The 17,922-nt window shown below is 41.1% G+C and overlaps 1 long non-coding RNA gene across 1 annotated transcript; it reads right to left on the bottom strand.

Annotated features, from left to right (window-relative positions):
* Positions 1 to 1,242: 1,242 nt before the first annotated feature.
* Positions 1,243 to 10,973, bottom strand: LOC135407160 (uncharacterized). Its single transcript, XR_010426737.1, has 3 exons — positions 10,107 to 10,973; positions 9,458 to 9,530; positions 1,243 to 1,295 (listed from the first exon to the last, which is right to left on the bottom strand). It is a non-coding gene; the product is annotated as an uncharacterized LOC135407160 (long non-coding RNA).
* Between the last annotated feature and the right edge of the window lie 6,949 nt (positions 10,974 to 17,922).

Here is a 17,922-nt window from a genome sequence, read left to right as displayed (position 1 = left end):
GTTTATGAAGTGCTGAGATTCCATACAGAAAATAACAAGGTACACATAAATACCATTAGTAGCCACAGCTCTGAAAACCAGTCCTTCCTCACTTCCAGGTGAAATTATGACCATTCATTTATTTTAGACTTATGTTGTACACAAACAGATGGGATCCCAAGCATAACAGGTTAGGCAATGTAAAATAACCTGCAGTGAACCCCTGCCATAAATGCTGGGTGGGGCAGTGAAACACCCAGGCTAAATCTGTGCTGGTTTATTAAATGTGGAAGTCTGTCCCTGGACACTGAGACCTGAGCACCTCTACCAGGCTGGAGCAGAGCAGCCTAGCAGTCTGGTTCAAATTTGGACCAGCCAGCACTTTCCCAAGCAGTCCCAGGCAAGATCCAGAGACCACTCCAAACAAGCAGTTTTAGAGGGTAAGAGAGGCTAAACCACCATGGACATGGACTGTGCTGTACTGGTTGGTCTCAGCAGCAGCAGCTCCAGCCACGCTCAACTTCCTAGGCAGAGATCACAGAATCATAGAATGGCTTGGCTTGGAAGGGAGCTTAAAGATCACCCAGTTCCAACCCCCCTGCCATGGGCTAGGAAACCTTTCACTAGACCAGGTTGCTCAGAGCCACATCCAACCTGGCCTTTAAACACTTCCAGGGATGGGACATCCACAGCTTCTCTCGGCAACCTGCTCCAGTGCCTCACCACCCTCACAGCAAAGAGTTGTTTCCTAACATCTAATGTAAACCTACTCTCTTTCAGTAGGAAGCCATTCCCCCTCATCCTGTCACTGCATACTCTTGTAAATACTCCCTCTGCATTTTTCTTGTAGGCTCCCTTCAGGTCTTGGAAGGCTGGAATTAGGTCACCCCAAAGCCTTCTCTTCTCCAGGCTGCACAATCTCAGTTCTCTTATGCAGCCATAGGGACAATCAGAGATCCAAAAGTTGAAGCGAGTGTTTAAATTCTCCACACACATTAATGATTCTCCTGCACCATCTGCTGAAGTAGACAAATGTACCTACTGCCATTCTTTGGGATTGCTTGCATTTGCCATGAAACACAGAAAATGCCATATTCTGTGGTGCCTTATCTTTGGGTCCTTATCTTCTTTGACTTCAACTAAGCTTCACTGAAGCAGTTTTTGGCCAAATGGAAGTTTTACCACTACATCTAGTCACTAACACTCTTTATGAGGAAGGCATTTGCCATTAAAATGTGGGAAGATATGCTAAACAGTACCTACCTGAAACCACTGAAACAGGTTTTATTGTGATCCATTGCTTAAACAAAGGTATTCTGTAAAAAAAAAAAAAAAAAAAAAAAAAAAAAAAGACAAATATGTAAAGGTTCTCAGAACAAATACTGGAGTGAATACTTATGGATGATTTATAATAGTTAGCCCTAACAACAAGCGTTTCTCCTTTTCCCATTCACACAGTTTCACATCCAATTTATATTGCAGTCAGGTAATGTGACTTGCCATCTGCCCACACAGGACAGACAAACATTTGTTTTCAAGCAGCTGTGCTGGTGGTAAGGTTATCACCCCTGCTCCTGTCCAATTTTTTGCTAACTGTTAGCAAAAACCAGACTGCTTGTCTGATTGCTCCCTAAGCAATTTAGTTAAAATGACCTCTACGAACAAACACCTGCCACTTGATTTCTTTAAGCCAGCCAGTCCCTTTTGGACTGAAGCAAGCTAGGGAGTGTTCCCACGAGTTCCTGTGCTGACACGTACAGAGCAATAGCCTCCACCTGCAGCACAGCACCAAGAAACTGAGGGCAGGCTGTGGTGAGTACCCTTTTCCACCAGCAGGGTTCAACACAGGAGACAGTGTCTGCCACAGCCAAAGTGAAGAAGTGTTTGTAAATGTGATCATGTCAAGGCATAACATTGCACTACATAAGAACAATTATTTCTTTCTCATTTCAGAATACTAGATGCTGGAGTGAAATACATGTGTATTTCCAGGTATTATGGAACTGCAAATGTTTAAGATGCATTTAGTAGTGTTTGGGTTTTTTTCATTTCCCTGCCTCTTTGAGGAAAAAAACCAATCACCAAGACAGAGCATTTTATTATGTGACAAATTAATTTTCTTTAAGCGTCAACTTTAAAAGTGGAAGAAATGTTTCAGTAAGTTCCGCCCGTGCCTACACAGAGGAGGTCATAAGTCCTGCAGAGCACATTTCTCATTTGCATTTTAAATCAACAGTCTCAGCCTTTGCTGCCATTTTTTTCCAAGAAGGGTCAAAGGAGGGTTTTACCTTTTTGTATATAGATTTTTTTAAGTCAGTTCATTTCAAAATGGGCTGGATAGTCCATTTTGAATGAAGGATATTAAAAGCGTCCCTGTCTGCATTGAAGGAAACTGGTTTAATTAATGAGATTTCAACTACAATTCCTTAGTCCCAAGACCTTGCTTCATTTTAAAATGGCATAAGACTGACTGATTGTTAGCTATAAGATGAGAAGATTCGTGCCACCCTGGAAGAATTCACAATGCATATGGTCTTTTCCGCAGAGTAAGAAAGTGGCACCTTGCAGGACTTGGTGTTTGATCCTCCTGCAGGAGATACATATCCATTCTGGTCAAAGCATCTCCAGCCTGAATTACAGTTCCAATTAAAACCTGAAGAAGTTCTGCCTTATTGTGCTGTCTCAGTCTTTGCCTTCTGCCACCAGCAGCTCCCATGTGGTACAAGTTTCTGACCCTAAACACTGGTGCACAGTTTGAATACCTCCGCTAGACTGGTCCCACTAGACTTCTGAAAATTCATTTTAGTGGTTTTCTGCCATAACAATAATAAATATGTACTTTTTAGATACTTCGGGGTATTTTTTACGCTATCTATGCAACTGTTCCACAGCTGTAGAATAGTTGCAAACTACTCTACATAGTAGAGTAGGAGCCTGCTTTCTGCTGTGTCTGGGGGAGAAAGGATGTCATGCAACGCTACTGGAGCCTTGGATCTAAAGTAGATGTAATGTCCAGACAGAGATGGCAAATGAAGTCACTGCTATTAACTGGAAAAAAAATTCTGAGTGGAAAAGGTGTTATCAAAATCATACCAATGATAACGTACAATATATTATTCTAACCTCAAACGTTTCATTAATTGACTTCAAATATTTGAGTAGTTATTATCCCTAGTCAGCCTAAAGTTTTCCATTCTGCAAAGCAGGGATAGTCTCTGTCTAGGCTGAAAGACCTCTGCTCTGAAGCATTTAGATGAAATCTAGGTAGCTGGTGTCCTATGTCCTTACTAGACAGTAGAGCAGTTTACAAAATTTGCGACCCATTTTTTCCACCTATGTTCATACAGGGATTCAGATCTACTCATTTCTAGTTCCCAGTCAGAGAAAGAATTATTCCAAAGTCTTTCTCGTAGCCCTTATTTTTAGTTTAAAATTATTAAAATGGAGCTTCTTCTCATGGGAGAGAAAGCCTAACACCCTTGGCTGTTGGCCTTCTAAACCTGATATAATTAAGTCCCAGGAAAGCTCCTTCTCAACAGCAGAGGGTTTGATTTTAATGAATAATGCTATCTCTTTAAAGACTGATGTGTCTCTGCAATAGAGGTCTTGGCTTTATAAAATGTGGCCTTGGAGAGCAGAACCCACTTGAACCACAACCTCACCACACGCTGTAGCTGGATGATGCTTTGGTATAACAAGGGCAACCTGTGGAAACATGTTCCCTTTGTACTTCTCTAGCAATTTTCCCCTTTTCAGCAGTAAATACTGTGGCAGACAGACACCACAATACTCAGAGCCAGTAGAGCCTGTGGAGTAGTTACACAAGCTGCTCCAGGCAGAGCCAGCAGTCTGCCACAACCATGACCTTAGATAGCTTTTCTTTCTATGCCAATTCAAGCCATGCTTTGACTATACAGCAAATCTGGCTTCAGGGCTACTAACATAGGAGCAGAAATGCTGTGGCCACATAATGCAAAGCATTGGTCCAATATAAATTCACTCTGCCAACTCAAATCTGCTGAAACAATACCAAGAGGTTATGTTCATGCAGGCAGGATTCGTGCAGTAGATGTATTCACACCACACTGTGCTCATGAAACAGGGATCAGGAGCCAGCAGGAACCCAGCATAGACCCATGGCATGTGCATGGACTCTCTGGATAGAAATGCAGTCATTCACCTGTGCCAAACACATCTCGTCTCTAGTACTGTGTCATTCAACAGTGTCTTAACCAGCACCACAGGTCATGGGGGCTCAGCTTCACTCCTCCTTAGTCTGGAGACCGTGATCAGAAGAGACAGACATTCTTACCCTTACCCTTCCCTTCCTTTTCTTTTCCTTCCTTCTTGCCTCTCCTCCCCTCCCCTCCCCCTTCCTCTCCCCTCTTCTCTCTCATTTTAATTTCCATGTGTTTCTGTCTGCCTGTATTTATTTATTTAACACAAGCCCCTCTTTCCCCACGAGATGATCAGGCACTGCTGTCTCTCCGACCACCAGTAAGTAAAAAAAAATCAAACTCTTCTGATCGTTTTCACTTAGACTAAAACATAGGCCTGAAGAATCACTGCAATGGTATAGTAACTGCAGGGCATTTACAAATATTTAAAGATTTATCACTTACATAGAGTCACTTAAGTGATAGTAACCATCAAGCACATAGTTCAGTGCTTTCATTTTAGCAAAAACACTGTCTTACATCCAGAATAACATTAGCATAATTTCTTGAAAGAATAAACCCACTAGCACTAATCAAAGAAAAAAAAAGCCTAAACCCTAAACAAATCATAAGATATGCATAGTTCTTCAGATGCAAGTCTTTGTACAATAAAAAAAACCCTTGAGCAGTAATATTGGAAACATAACTCTGCACCTAAAGGCTTTTTATTCCTTATGAATTATTTAATCACAGAGAAAATAATGATCTGAACAGGGTCCAGCAGATCTTCTTGTCCTCTTTAGAGGTCCTGCAGTCTTTCCCTGTTAGGTGGTATTGGTATTTTTCTTTCTGCTGCCACTGCCCCTTCTGGCTCATTCCCTTGTTAGAGGAAACATGTGTCTCAAACGTGATTGAGAACAAAAGTTTCTCAGCACATCTTGGAATGAAAAGTTCAGTAGTGTGGATTAGGAAGACGCAGTCATGTCCCTTCTTATCACACAGATAGGTATCCCACTGCTAAGTCCAGCTGTATAATACTGATTTATACCCTTGATTTCAGAAGAAAAAGGGAGCACATTCAGTCATAGCAGTCTGTAAACATTTTCCACCATCAAAATACTAAAAACCTATTTTGATGACAGACTTGTGTCCAGTCACATTAATATTTCTCCATGCAGACCATTCCCCTGAATAAATATTAACTTTTCTGCTCAAGCATCAACCAATTATTCACATAAGCCTCATTCCTAACATAATGACACTGGCAAAAAAAAAGATAAAACACAAACCAAGTATTTTCAAATCCATCCTGGCAAACACTTTGTGTTCTTTATGGGAAGATTTGCTGTGGTTTGTTACATTACTGTAGTACCATTACTTGTTATATTACTACATTTGGAACAGACTGTCAGCAGCAGATGGACTATTACTGATATGCAAGTAGGTGAGATACAGTGGCTGTGCAAATTAAATCATTGTTTGCAGATCTCTGTGCTGGTTTCTCCTCGGTAGAGGGCCATAACTAAGTGGTAGGAATTCCTCAATATTAAATCACCTCTGATTTTTTATAATACAATATAAAAAGTATTGCAAACAAGAATCACTGGCAAATCAAGGTTGTGAAAGCCATTTCTATGCATCATTAGTATACATATTTACAATAAGATACAAGATGCACAAGGATTTAGCTGTGAAACTCCCATAGGGGAGACACATATGGAATAAATCTATGTACATCTTACTGCAAATTTACTTAAGTTTTAAGTGTTAGGGTAACTTTATGGCTTAAATTTACATGTAGAGTTTTAGTGGCTAGATCTGGCAGATTTTAAAGCTTTAAATTAGACTGGAGTATATTTTTTGTCTCAAATGTGCAGCCTAAATAGCATTTCCCTCTACAGCTGGCTTATTAACGAAACTATGCAAAACAGAGCCAATTATGAGTCTTTTTCTTCCTAATGTCAGTTGCAATGGGGTCCTCTGGTCATATCCAGTCTGTAACAAGGAAGAGATGGGATCAGCCTGTGGACAAACAGCATCCTCACAGATGGTAAGCAAAGCAGCAGCACTTGAGCAGGCTGTGCATCGTGTGCTTGCTAAGATGGGGTACCCAGCCAGAATGCACAAGCAGCCCCTGCTGAATTCAGTCACCTACAGGGAAGGGAAGGCAGCTCGGTGGTCTGGCTCAGGATTAATTATTAGTGTTTATAAATTGCCATCACACACACTCATACAACTGGGGAAAGGTGCTGGCTCGTAGAAGTGTCAGTAAATTCCTGCTGTCTCTTCCACCTTCTCTTTTTTGTCTTCTAGAATAACTCCTGAATAAGTTTCATAGAGATTATACCTTCATGGCAGCTTAGCTTGCCATCTGCCCTTTTCTCTACATCGCTCAAAATCGGAATCCCGAGGTGTAAACAAAGAAAGCTGGGTGGAGGGTCCCAGTGGATCGTGGGAAGCTGGGATGAATAGGCATGTAGGCAGCACAGACACAAACACAAACACAAGCCTGAGCATCCCTCTTCATGTCAGAAAGTTGTGGAAGTGGCTCATCATGGATAATGCCTGCACTGCTCATCTGGGTGTGAGCACCACGTCACGATGATGCAGAAGGCGGGTGCAGCTGGGAGAAGACCATCTCCCTGTCCTTTATCTCAGTCAAGAAACAGCCCAGCCGTGAAATGCAGCACTGCATGCCTCATTGCCCGGGAGAAGGATGCGGCTCTGGGAGTCCAGCACAGCCAGTGGCAGTGGCCTTGAATCCTGGTGGAGAGCCCTGAAAAGTGTGCATGGGCATGTTGAGCAGTGAGTCACAATCACTTTGTTTTGTCTCCTCTAATGGGCAGAGATGATCTGTAGGTCTTCTGCCTCCCACTCTGACCTCTAACTGAGTCAGAAGGCTGACTCTATCGGCCTCCTGCAAGCTGTATCATGGGGGAGTGATGACAGCCATCTTCGTGACAGTTGAATTCTTCTCAGAGCCATGGTAACAACACTCCTAATTAAGGGACACAAAAAATGAGCAGTCTCCTCCTCCCTGACTTTCATATGCACATGTAGACACACACACACACACAGAGAAAACCCAAAAATGAATGATGCAGCACTCCTCCTGACCTGAAGGATACACCGGCTCTGGAGAGTGAGGATGTACATGTGGGCCACCTCCAGCTTTCTCCCTGCCACAATATCTGTAGGGTTTCCCAGAGTCACATGGCAGCAGGACTGTACCAGCAGAACTGCATTTCCACAGACACACTAGACTGAGTTTTGTCAATGAGGATGCACCAAACTGTAAAATTTAGCATCTTTGCCTCTGTAATTTCCTGTTGCTTCGCCTGCAAGGTGCTCAGTCAAAGCCTGTCTGGGAAGTGACTGCAGCGCATCATCACTGAAGGGGTTGAGGTTTTTTATTTTAACTTCCAGACAAGGGGAATTAGTTCTGTGCCAACCACAGTGAGCCAGGTTCAGTTTTTTCTTATCCCTCTGTATTACACAGTTGGGCAGATCCTACAGAGGATTTTGCAGTGTTTACTTTCTCCTTTCTAGTTAACATTTTTAGTATTGTTTCTACTGTAACACAGCCAGGCTCTGTCCCTGCTGTAATGTGCTGCACTAGATTACACCACAAACTTCTTCATCCAATGCAGACTCCATGAACTGAGACGTTCTCAGGTACTGAAACTTCTCTACCCTCACACAGAAATGCAACAAAGCCCACACAAGCTGTAGTTTGCTACTTTCTTCACTTCAGTCCCACTTTACGTAATCATCACACAAATTTAAACCCCCAACACCCCACACTGAACTCAGGTCGTGCCTTGTTTTTAGACAATTCCAGGCATCAAATTCCCTTTTCCCATTTTGATCACCCTCATATATACCTTGTCCCTTCCTAGGGTGAATAATTAATTTCACCAGCAGGCTCCTGCCTGTTTATGCCGTACATCCCATTTGAAGTTAATTAGCCGTGTTAAAGTTTTCAAGCTAAAAATAAAACATCCCCAAAGATGCTATCTCTGCCCTTAAAAACACTATTTGTGCTGGCATGCACAAATTCTCTCTTTTTTATCATGACTAGCCAACGGGCTCATTTCCTCTCACAGTTTTCACCTCCCTCTGAATTTGCATCGCTGCAGGAGCCCAGGGGCTGTTTAACACACCACAGCTCCCCTTAGCCAGGACCTTGTTGTGGCAGAGCACAGAACACCCACTCAGCTCCAGCAAGTTCTTATTCCAATGAAGCCACGTGGGAAAGTGATTTCCTGGAGGATGATGTAACTTAGTGCTGCAGTGTCAGTTTTGCAGTAAAAGCAATCACTTTCTGACAATAGTTGGGGGGGGGGGGGGTCCCTATTAAAAAAAAAAAAAAAAACAACAAAAACAAAAACACCATAACTGTTATTTTGAACTGTTGCAAAAATAAAACCCTCCTCCTAAGTTTCTAGCATTTGAAAAGAACCCCGAATGGCTCTTTTTCTATGAAAAACGGTTCATTTTCCATAAAGGTGCAGCACATTCTTATCATTATTAAAGAAAATATTATAAATAATGTAATATGCTACCATTCAAAATCTACAGTAACCAGCATTTCAACACTGACTATTATGATATTTGGAGATACTAGGACATGTACTCAATTCTAAACACTGGGGGAAAAATCCACAGCTTTTCCAGATAAATCAAAACTAACTTCTGGATGACACTTAAATAATTTAAGGTTCTTGCCTTAGCCTTATGAATATGGGTAGGATTTTTCAAAATGTAGATGATATCTGCTGTATTAAAGGCCATTCTGCCTCAGGCAGAAAGTCTATTTAGTCCTGTCTCCAATAGCTGCTTTTCCCAAGGGAAGCATTAGAACAGGACAAGGACATGTGATATTCTCCTCTCATATTCTTCCACTCTCCAACTGTTTTCAAGTAGAGACAGTTGCCATGCTGGAAGTGCTTTCTGTTTAATTAGTAACACACAGTGAATTTATTTCATGTGTATTTGTCCAGTCTTGCCTTGAACCTGTGTCAGCCTTCAAAATCTCTTGTCAGGTTATCCCCAACAAATAGGAAAGTTGACTATTTTTTTCTTTTTCTTCTTTTTTTTTTCTTTTTTGATTTGTTTATTTGTTCAATTATTTTAAGGAAAGATTGGGATCTAGTAAGAGAAACGCATGGTCAGGGCTTCAAGGACACCATATACTGTGAGAGCTGGAAACATCAGAAAATAAAGAAAGAATCTTTTACATCACAGCATAAGCCAACTACTGATCTGTGAAGTCTAGAAAGAAACTGGACTTGCAATCCATTCCATAACTCTGTACTGACCTCTCTCTTGCAGTTTTGTTTGAGGCACTTAGTGCTGGTCATCATCAGAGGGAGGCCCCCAGATTACACAAACCTTAAACAGAAAAGTTTCTGTGTTCACATTCCAGCAGTTTGTTTTACTTATTAATTAAGTGAAGAAATATGCAGCTTTGACAAATGGTTGTTTCCCTTCCAGAACTAAACTTCTGCCATTCAGACAAGCAAGATCTATTGACTTAAAGTATGTTACTTCTCTTGCTAATCTGTGGCAGGGAAGTGCACATATCTTCCCATACTTACTCCTTTGTCTGTGTATTTTTGAGCTTTCTCCAATCCTGCTGGCTGTTCTGGAAGAAAAGAAGCCCTGATAAAGCATTTTTAAAAACTAGTATCCTCTTTGGCTCCTTTTTTTCCCACCTCCCCCTCTTTTTCTGCTACTTTGGAACGAGGAACTGCCCAAAGGCAGCTGGGGCTGGGGTAAGTCTTTGACCTTTGTTTTGCAGACACACATCAAAATGATTCCTGCTCCAAAAATCAAAACTTAATTCTCAGTCTTACTATGTAAGTAGTTATCTTACTATGTAATATTCTTACTATGGGACTAATTTAAACATGCCACTGGAAACACTTGGACAACACTTAGGGTAAATTACAGGATAAATGCCCATACCTTGTATTTCCTGAGTGGTCTGACAACCATCTGCCTGACTCAACATGGAGCAGCACACTCATGGAGGGGATTTTCAGGCACAGGTTTTCACTGTGGATGATCACAAATGCAGCTTCTCACAGTGGGGCCCCAGGGGCAAAATGTTTTGAGGTGCCACAACTCAGCCAGAGACCAACTGAAGGGGCAGAAGCTCTTCAACCACTGGGTTTCTTGAGGTGGATATTAAAAACCTAGAAGGCATCAAAAATGAAGGTGTTTTAACAGATCTGCTACTTAATTATCTCTAAATTGGCAGTATAAAAACTCATCTGCTCCACCAGGTTGCTGTAAAGGTTAATCAGTGTCATTATTAAAGTACTTTAAAAAGGTAATTAATCAGCATTTTTATTTTTAGAGCCAAAGCCAACCATCAAAAGAAATTTAAAAGATATATGTCATTTTCCTGGCACTTGCCTACCATTTATTCTTTAGGAATATCCATTTCTCAGGACTCCTGCTTTTTTTTACCTACATCAGAAATACTCAGATAATGCATGCCCTATCGTAATAGTTACAATTTTGTGTCATTTAACACATTAAGTATCTGCCAAACTCTCTCCCAGGCTTACTCTAAGTGCAATTGAATTCAAATTGAAGCAGCTAAAGCACTTTTGTTTGGAGCAATTTCTCTTCCCTTTTCACAAGGTGAGTGAGTGAGAAATAGCCAGAGAGATCACTGAGCTAAGAGAAAAACCACAATTTCTGTTCTTTTGGAAAATTCCAATATTTTCTTGTTTGTTTGGTGTTTTTTTAATTTCTGATCAAAGGAAGGGGTAGGTAAGAGAACTTTCTGTGCGACAAAAATGCTCCTTAATTCTACCGTAATTTCAGAGAATTATTATTATTCTACCGTAAATTCAGATGAATTATTCAGTTTTTGAGAAATATCAAGTGGTGTAATATTAGGAGGGAGCCAGGGGTCTCAAAGAAGTTGTACTACATCCATAAGGAAAGCTGGGAACATGAATTACGCCTCCTTTGAGGCACCTGGACTTCGGTGCTGAGCACAAAAAAAAATGGCTCCCTTTTCTCGAAAAAAAAGTAAACACTGTGATTTGATATGAACAGCAATGTAATATTTCACTTTGATGGCTTAAAGAAAGAGTAAATGTTTTGGTCTAAGTAGAAAATTCCCTTTGGACACTTTTACATTTCTGTAAAATCTTTTTTTTCGACAGCAAAAGGACAAACATTTAAAAGAATCAATCTAATGAAAAGTTTTAGAAGCTGCCAGCACAGAACTACACAGGAGGGTTTCCCAGCAGCATTCACAAATTTTAGCCCTTAACCCTTAATCTTATTCTCTACAGTGTTTTCAACTGAAAGTTATTGTTTAGGAAAAACTTCTGTTTTCATAGACATCCATTACTTCTGGCACAGCTAAGTGCTGAAAAGTGAAACTGTGCAGAATCTTTGCAGTACAGGAAACAGAAAAAGCTACAGACTTGAAGTTGTCCTTTCTTAAAAAGAGCTCTGGATTTGACCTGTAGATCTACTATTGAGCTCACTCAGCAACAGGAAGATTTCAGCTATAGCAAAAAACATTGATTTTCATAAGTAACTAAAAATTAATTGACAATTACAAAGCCTATTGACTTTTTAATAGAAATTTTAGAGGTGTTTCAAAACCCATCAAATAGAGACATGAAGATTTCTTTTCAAGCACTCCAAACCTGAGATTACCACAATGTCTCATAGGAGCTGTGCACTCAGGACTTTGCCCTCATTCAGTTCTGTGGGTCAGGGTCTTGGACTGGGCTGGGTTTCCTTCAGTTTATCAGATCCCAACTTTTTGGAGATGAAGCAAAGTGAGTTGACAATTAGTAATTTTAGAATGACATAATGAGAGATAAACTGTCATCACAGCTCTGAGGGTATGATGAGCACCCTGTAATTCCCAAAGTCATTACAACAATCTGTTTTCTGGGTTTGGGTAGAAATTCCCCTTTTAAAATATGAATTTTGGGGCATATTTCTCTATAATTTTTCACAAAGAAATGGTGTTTGCAAGAAGATCTGTATTATTAAAAAAAGAAATCTATTTACTGTAGGAAAGTTTTATGAAAGGAAGATGTTCAACCAGTCCTGGTTTTGATGTGACAATAATTTCAGTGTGCTTAGTGTAAGCAGCCTTCAGACTGGTGCCTTCACTGTGCCAACCTGAGCCATTCCACATAAATAGGTAACATTCACTGACAACAGTGAAAAGGATGGAACGAGTTATGACATCTCTTCTTGGAGGAGATGAGTGTGGGTGTTTATTAGCAGTCTGTGCGTGAATTCAGTAATGATATACTCTGTGTTTGCTATTAGCTCAGGCTGCTCCAGCTCCCAGCACGAGCAATTCCCACGCGGAGCTGTGTGACAGAGGCAATGGCCCACATGGGTCGAGGGCCCGCAGAGGGGGCACCTCCCTACGGGAGGAGGAAGACACAGAGAAAGAGCTTGGCAGGGACGTGGGATCTCAGAGCAGGGAAAAGGCAGCAGAGCATGAAATAGGAGCACAAAAGAGCAACTCTCATGCTCAAAGTCTCAGACTTGCCAGACCTGCGCAATAACCAATCACTTGTATATTCCCATTTGTTTTCTTTAGAGGTGACTGAGAACATAAGCAGAGGTGAAGGTCAGCACTTAGGTACAAACAATCCCTGCCCTCCAGGTCTCAGAGGGTGAGAGGCCAGACACATCAGTCGTGTGAAGAGAAGTCGTTCCTTTAGAGACCACAAAGATGCGCTGATTCACACCACTTGATTTCCTGAACACTAATTTCTTGCGGGAGAATACCTGAAGTCTTATTCCTCACAGACTGAGGGAAGGGAAACTTACACCTTGTTCACAGGGCAGTAAGGGCAGCCCTGTTATCTTTCATTTAAGCTTGGTCAGAAGTGCTGTTAAGTGCCTTTCCAAACAGCCAGATGAAATACAGTCTCTGCTAAGCCCGTCTTCTAAGCTCTCTAAAATCAGTGATGTTTAACATGGCTAAAGGAGCAGTATCCAGGAAGACCTGAAATCTCTCCACTTAAATTCTGCTGCAGAGACTGGACATCCCTCCAGCTGTGTGTCTGGGTCCAGTTGTATCATTGTTCCTTCATATTGCTTTATTTTAACTTTTTGGTCTCCACTGTCTCAGTCCTCTAAACTGAAATCACTGAGCCTTCTGGGTTTTGGCAGAGGTAGCAATATCAGGTGACAGTCTCTAAACATCTATTCCCACGCACCTTAACTAAGTGACTGCTCATGACACTCACTTCCTCAGTGGGTTCCCTCTTTAGTTTTTTTCAGGTTTTTTTTCCTGTTAAGGATTGCACGGCAGTGTTCAGATATGAATCCTGTCCAACAGGGACTGGGGAGGAGGGGTGATTTAGCACAATTCTGCCCGCAAACAAGAACATAAATATTATTAAAATAGAGCTCAGCTATCTCAACGTAATGTCCTACAACCAGTTTCTGTTTAAAATAGTTCCCAGTAGGAAACTATCCCACTGCTTGACAGATTTTGACTGAGCAGTAGCACATCCAAAGGAGAGAGCTGGGGTTTTGGGAGGCCAGGGTAGAGTGACAGGGACTGAGGCAGATGGGCAGGCTGACTACATCATTGCCCACCCTTACACCTACCTTGAGAAAGGCAGCTCAGACCTGCAAAATACCCTATGGAAACTTGACCATTCTCTTTTTTCGGTTGGGGTTTTTTTGTTTGGTTGTTTTTTGCCTTTTTTTTTTTTAATAAAGTAAAATAAAAATATTTTAGAAGTGGGTATTACCTCCTGTAAGAGGAGCAAGCTGCATCACCCTTCTCCTGTCACGTACCTTCGGTGCTCCCCTCAGGAAGAGGGCAGCAGCCATGGATGGAGCCTGGCATGGAATGCCAGCCTTTATCTGTGTCTCCAGCCCCCCACTTTGCCATTGTGCCAATCCACAGCTGATGTGACCCATGTGTTTGACTCGCTGCCTTCTTTTGCTTAGCACCCTACGCGTTTTCTAAGGATCATATAAGGACAAGTATCATATTTCTCCGCTTTGTGACTGCATTCTTGGATTTATCATAGATTTATTTTTTTTTAAGCTGAGGATGAACAGCTACCTTCTAGTAACACCAGCCCCATGCCAGACTATCTCCAGCACTCATTCCTCCTCGCTACTGACCCTTCTCAAACGTTTCAGGGAAGTACTATTTTGCACAACCCTCTCCTCTCTCCTGCTCCCCACTTGATAACTAGGCTACCTCAGGACAACAGAGCTTTAACACACTCAAATGGGAAGCAACTGATATGTCTGCCCTGCATTTAACTGGCAGGGTGCAAGAGCGAGTGTTTGTCACAGCTTTTGTAATCTCATGGTTCCCTCCCCAACAACCTGCCCACAGCCAGCCGACTCTCTCTGAACAGCCCTCCCTAATACTTATATATTGATCCTACTGAATTTTACCAAGTCCAAATTCAGCCTTTAAAAAACCCTCAAACTTAGATATTTACTGTCAAAATCTGATCCTGATTATCTTGTTTTCATAAGATTTTCACCCACTACTGAAAAGTGAACTGGGTTGATTAGCACACCTGGAAGCAGAGTCAGCACCAGGCTTAGCTGACCATATCAACTTGAAGCATTTGCTTTCTTTTGGGGTTCTTTTCCTTAAAACGTAAAATCTTGCTTCCAACATCAACATCCCTGTTGTTGCAGTTGGTCCCAGAGCCTCCTTTTCCAGCTGGAGAGCTGATGTTTCCTGAAGCACAGCGCTGTGCACACTCCAGCTTGCTCGTTACAATTTACGGTTTCCTCTTCCGCAGCCCTGGGCCACTGCACAATATAAACAATAGTTGTGTCTTGAAAACCATCCAAAACAAATGGGTCTCGCTGCCTGTGCTGCTCTCAGACCTGTAAAGAGAGCTTACTGTGTGCACAGTTGGTTTAATCCTGTGAATAGTCTGGAAAGTATGATATAATGCTCACTTCTTAGTGATCAGTCCTTTGTTGGAGTCTTACTATGGAGAACTTACCCCCAGATTATTCTTTGCTCTCTGTAGCCTACTGAATAGCTGAGATATATTTCTAGAGCCTCCTTCCTTTTTCTTTTCCCCCCTCACAGTAAAATTAACCATCTGTAACTAGGAAAGATATAAAAAAGGAGAAAAAAAAAAAAAAACAAGGAAAAGCAAACAATCCCCCTCCATCATTGTGAGTTGGCAATGCAGTGGTAATAAGCAGCTAGAGCTGGAGTCAATATTTGCCAATATTCTGAACATTCAGAGACATGCTGTGCACCTGGGATTTTCACTAATGTTTCCTGGATACTCAGATTTTTCTTTTTGCCTCCAGCACAGTTTCCTGCTGTCTGAGTAAACTCCTCAGAGATGCTGTTTTTGCAATCTCCTGTGTTTTACAATTCGATGGCAGTTTATCACTCCTTTGAGGAATCCACAGTGGAATACACTGCAATCTTCTGCTACAGGGTTGTCAGATGTGGGATCTTCCCTGCAACTCAGAGCATCTGGTTTGCTGACCTTGCTATGACAGAACCTCAGGTCAGAGTGGAAGGATCTCAGCGAGAGATTAATGCCTCCATGGAAGGGTAGGCTGTAATTCAAAGGAGTTGACCTGAGAGGATAATCTGAAAAAAGAGTCAAGTCAGGTTAAAGACTTACATTTTTTTTCTCGAATCACTCTAGGTCATATACAGTCAACAAGATTTATTTTGAGGTTGTCACCTGGGGTTTTCTCCTTCTCATCTGTTTTCTACTTATGAGAGAGACCCTTTTGTACAGGAAGCAGACTACATATGAAACCCTAAGGGCATGGCTTTTCAATGTGTATTATTACATTTTGCTGTATTTCCATCATTCTAGTCTACAAGGTTGCCTTATTCTTCTATAAAAGATCTTGATCTATCTCTGCATCAACAAAGCCTCCTAATTTCCTTAACAAATATCCATTCTTTTGTGCCGAGGTAATCTATACAAGACATTGAAATTTCCTTCTCAAAAACAGTCCCCCAGTCCAAAAGTTTTCAAGAATTTATTCGATCAGATGAAGGGAATTCCCACTGGGACTACTATACAGCATCAAAATGCAAGGGATATGGGATCAATTATTCTGACTATTATAACTGAAAAAGTTGAGTGTCAGTCACTAAAGCAGCCTTTGAACAATGGAGTAATAATCCCATTCAATCTGGATGATTCTCCTTTCATTAAAAGACTGTTATATGCCTTCCAGTACCTGCTTTATTCGCTTATAAGCATTGCACATATCCTTCAGCATAACTAATAACTGCTGTGGTACCATGTGAAAAAAAAAAAAAAATAAAAAGACAAATCCACTTCTTTTGTTGTTTAAAAAAGAAGTTATTTGACCAAAGAAATATGTGAGGCAAGTCAGCTCTGAATTATTTTCGATGAAATCAAATCGTATTTCATGATTTTATCTTCATGTATTTAAGTACTGCCCAGGTGGGCAAGAAGGCCAATGGCATCTGGCTTGGATCAGCAGTAGTGTGGTCACCACCTCTGGAGGTATTTAAAAGATGTGTTGATGTGACACTAAGGGACATAGTTTAGGGTGGACTAGGCAGTGCTGGTTAATGATTGGACTTGATGATCTTAAAGGTCCTTTCTAAACTAAATGAATCTATGATTCTATTCTTTCTTTTAAAACTTGTTCTCTAATATTTTATGCCACTGGATTCAGACTAATGGGCCTGTGGTTGCTAAAGTCACTTTTTCCCCTTCTAGTGGTGTAGACATGGTGATAGTACATTTACTATTTCCTACTTATTTGGCAAAAGCTTTCAACTTCCTAGTTTCATTTAAGATTGTCTTCAGCTCCCATGTGTAAGATGAATGATGGTCAGTCTATTTGATCCATCTGCATTAACCTCCATGAGTTTTAACTCCACTTTGCAAATAGTAAGTTTTATTTTCTTACACTCACTCCACTAACCAGCATCTGTGCACAGACTTACTGAAATGGAAACCTTTTTCCTTCTGAAAGATGAGGTATTCATTTAGGTGTAGGACCGTAACATCCTCCTGGGAAAATGGCCCCATTCGTTTTTCCCTTAATTGGTTTTCATAATCCCAGATGCTGTTCGGCTATTCCAATACTTCATGATCATTGAGTTGCAGTTTTCTTTGTTGATCATTCCTTTTCTCTACTCCTGCAGGGGTTTTTTTCCTACATATTTTTCTTCCGTGAATATCCAGCCAGGAGGTTTCAAGAATTACTCTTTCTTTGCCCTTGCTTTGCATGCAAGTTCCAAAATATTTTTCCACTCCTGTAAAGAGGAGACTACAGTGAAGTAGAGGTGTTTCCAAAGGGTTTCTGCAAGGACTGGTCCCTGGACTTAGGGTTTTGAGTAGTTTTTTCAGTCTGGATAGAAAGAACAATTTGTGATGACCCCATCCTTAAGGGGAAGGAAGCACCTTATCTTCAACATATGAAGATCACAGGAAAGTAAACAAATAGCAAACAAAGAAGAGGAAATAACCTGATAGAATTAGTGTGATCCTTAGATTAAGCAGAATAAATGTAGGGATTTTGTATTAAATTTGTATTTGAAACTGATGATACTGCTTCCGAATCCAGTTGTGCTAGAGAATATAATGGAAGTAGTGCATATGGGAAAATCTGATAACTTCAAGAATGATACAGTACTGGAAGATTTTCCTTTTTGTGGTGACTGACTTAGGGTAGAGCCAACCTGTGGGACACACGTAGCTTCAATATGTGAGAGGAATGCAGAGCCACAGCTATGAGGTTTTGGCATACCAGTGTCTGCTGGTGC

This window comes from Pseudopipra pipra, chromosome 2 (assembly GCF_036250125.1).
Source record: "Pseudopipra pipra isolate bDixPip1 chromosome 2, bDixPip1.hap1, whole genome shotgun sequence".
Taxonomy (NCBI): Eukaryota; Metazoa; Chordata; class Aves; order Passeriformes; family Pipridae; genus Pseudopipra; species Pseudopipra pipra.
Note: the sequence above shows the minus strand (reverse complement) of the source record. Positions and strands in the feature narration are given on the sequence as shown.